The 3,445-nt window shown below is 43.7% G+C and overlaps 1 pseudogene; it reads right to left on the bottom strand.

Annotated features, from left to right (window-relative positions):
• Positions 1–428: 428 nt before the first annotated feature.
• LOC114629149 lies at positions 429–2,403 on the bottom strand (annotated as a pseudogene).
• Positions 2,404–3,445: the final 1,042 nt, after the last annotated feature.

Here is a 3,445-nt window from a genome sequence, read left to right as displayed (position 1 = left end):
ACACACAGATTGAAACTTTCTCCACCCGAGCTTGGTGCTTGCCTCTAGAAAATCCTTGTGAATCAGCATTGCTCAGTCTTGCTTGTTAAGTAGAGAGAACTACTTTGGGAAGCTCTTCAAACTCCAGACCACTATATTAAACCTCAAATGAGTTACACAGGACTCTCAGTTTGAATCTAGCTTGGGCATCATCCTCAAAGCCTTGGTTCAAGTGATGGAGCCTCAGACTAGGATGATCTCTTTCTATCTGGGGAAAACTGCAAGGCCAGTGACTAGAGTCTGTGCGTACAAGGAACAAACACCACCACCACCCCTTTCCTTTATTTCCATGTTTCTCAAATTAAGCTGACTGAGTTGGTTGCTTTGAGGGGATTAGTCAAAGAGAGCAAATAGTGTATCTTCATCTGATTGTCCACAAAGACTCACTTCTATCCATTGACAATAGTGTGTGGCCCTGGGGCAACAGTGAGGCAACCACTCTGCCAACAAACACTGGCAACCTTTCGTACATACCACTAGGAAGCGGAAGTACAGAGTCAACTCTGTGATGTCAAGCACTTCCAGGTTGCAAATGCTACCATTGTCAAACACCTGACTACTGATGATCACCCCAAAAGAAAGGGAGAGAGATTCAATGTGTTCAGCACTGTGGCTTAACTGGCTCCTACTTTGTCTCCAGGTTTTATCAGCTGCACATCACTCAGAATTTCATTGGTGCCTCTGGAGATTTTAGCGGTAATGTCTAAATCCTGGAAGAAAGAGGACTTCTAAAGCCCAAGATCATGTCCTGGGCTGGCACAGTGACCTCATACACAGCAGTGGCACCATCACAGAGGGCAGCCAGCATGTTATTGGCCAGCAGCATGTCCCCAGTGTCAGTGAGATCCTCCTTGGTGAACGAACACAAAGCCCACATTCCCCCCAGATATGAGGCAGCATATTCTCCAGAGTTGGATTGTTTTCCAGATGCCCCCAGATGACCTTGTGTATCACAGTGTTCTTGCCCATCAGCACCACAGTCTTCCAGGAACAAACAGATCTGCTGCATCTGCTCCCACAACAAGGCATTTTGGGTAATCATCCAAGAGTTGGACGATCTTAAGGAAGTAGTTGGTCACCCTGTCTTCCCTGAGTATCACAGGGGGTGGATCAGGAATTGACACAGGGTTTGAAGACAATCACTCTAATGAGAACTCCAAGCAAGAGAAATGCAACTCCATGTTTTTATTTATTTTTAAACTTAATCTGCCAATCAAAGTATTACACTTCAGAAATTTTTCTAAAGCTCATTAAGTCTAGCATATATTTATCGCACTTTTAACTAACCTTTTAGCTTAATACAGTAACAGATAAGGATGTCTGTGAGCTGTTTGGCTGAGACTCACTTGAAAAGCAATTTCAATATGAGCTGAGTCCACCCTAGCTGTTGACACATCTGCTGTGTCCTGGTAATTCCCCCAGCAGCTGCCGCCAACACATATATTCAGGAGAGTACCCACCGGATTCCAAACTGTGAGATGAAACAGGAAGAAATGAGAGGAGGAGGGGACAGAGGAGCTTGGGCCCTGAGTACCTTCCAAGGGTGATCTTTTATTAATCCTGTAGTGCCCATTGATATGTTAATTAAGACAGAAAAATCTTAGACTGGGATTGAGGGAGATCCACCCGATAGGACTTTTTAGAAATCAGTATTCCACAAGAAAAGCAGACAAAATAGTTTCTGAAAGAATTAGTATCCTAAAATCCTTCCTTGGAGCTCTGCGGGAGGCTTTGGATTCCCTGAGTACAGCATAGCTGGCTGGAGCAGTAAGAACCATTCTGTTGTTTAAGTTGATTTCGTTTCTTAAAGCAGGACCTTGCTATGTAGCCCTTTTGGCCTAGAACCCTCTTTGCAAAACAGCCTGGCCTCCAATTTGCAGCAATCTTCCTGCCTCTGCTTCCAGGGTTTAGGACTCCAGGCCCATACTACCAAATATGAAATAGGAGCGTCTAATTCCAAAACGGAAGGCATACGGTGGGTGAACTCCGAGCATGGCACTGCCAGTTTCGGCATCAAGCAGGAACATAGCCACACTTGCCTATTGGACACTGTCTTCAAAGGGTAACAAACGACTCCTCTAAGACCCAAGATGGCTAAAGTCTTGTCTCTAACACTAACGACCTACGAGGCTCTTGTAAGCTACTAACACTCTTTGAATCTGTTATTTCAACGTGTGTGTCTGTGTAGTGAATGCATGTATGTACGGGTGCATGCCACTGTGTGGGTACATAGGGAGGCCAGAAATCAGTGTTGGGATAACATTGTTAGTTGTTCTCTAGCTCACGTTCCTGAGATCTCTTACTGGGCTTGAAGCTCACTATTTCACCTAAACTGACCAGCTTGTGAACCCCCAGGGTCCCCATCGTTGGAGTTTTAGGCACATGCCATCATAACTCAGATCTTCATGCTTTTGCAATAAGCCCTTTACCCCTCTAAGCCATGGAGCCAGCCCTTCTTTCAGTTCTTAAAATGAGATTTCAATAGTTCCTACTTCAGACGATTGTTTTGAAGAATGGCTGAGAGGCTGGGAGTGTAGCTCAGTGATTCCATGATTGATGAGAAGCATGTGCTTAGTAGGTGCAGGATCCTGGGTTCAAATCCCAGCACCAGCCTTAAAAAAAAAAAAGACTAAAGGAGATAAACCCTGGACCATAGCCTGGAAATCACTATGTTATTAATAAATAGTAGGTCCCATTGTTGCTCTTGCCTATATTAAAAGGATCCAAAATTTCAACTGAGTCTAATCCACTTAAAGATGAGTTTAGTGTATTGAGATCATTTCCTAATTGTCACTGGAAGTTAATTAAGCTGTGATTTTTTTCCATACTAGATTAGAACTGAATATAGTTTTCTGGAGGATCAAATAAAACAAACCAGTAAACAACTTGGAAAGCCATGCAGATTCCCATGCAATGGGGGAATGAGGAAGAAGCATGTCTCTGCCTAGGCTCCAGAAAGCATTCAGACAGAAACAAGACGAGCCTTGCTTGTGCTTGCCACAGGTACATTCTTCTGTATTCTTTTCATTACACATTGCTTTCTTCTTGTGTGAACCAGATAGTTGTGTTCAAACAAGGGCAGGGAAAGATGGTAAAAACTGCAAGCCAGGCAGTAGTGGCACACACCTTTAATCCCAGCACTTGGGAGACAGAGACAGGAGGATCTCTGTGAGTTTGAGGCCAGCATGGTCTACATAGGGAGTTCTAAGAAAGACAGAGCTACATAGTGAGACCCTGTCTCAAAAATAAAACAAAACAAACAAAAAGCTAACAGGCTCAATCTTGTGTTTTGAGCTTCATCTAATAATCTGCAGTTTTACAAAAATACGGGTAAAAGGGAACACTTACTGAGTCATTTACTGAGTGACTGATCTCTGGTGATGTAATGCCATCCGGACTCCATCTT

Source organism: Grammomys surdaster, unplaced genomic scaffold (genome assembly GCF_004785775.1).
Source record: "Grammomys surdaster isolate TR1022 unplaced genomic scaffold, NIH_TR_1.0 278, whole genome shotgun sequence".
Classification (NCBI taxonomy): domain Eukaryota; kingdom Metazoa; phylum Chordata; class Mammalia; order Rodentia; family Muridae; genus Grammomys; species Grammomys surdaster.
This window is presented reverse-complemented; position numbering and strand designations above follow the sequence as displayed.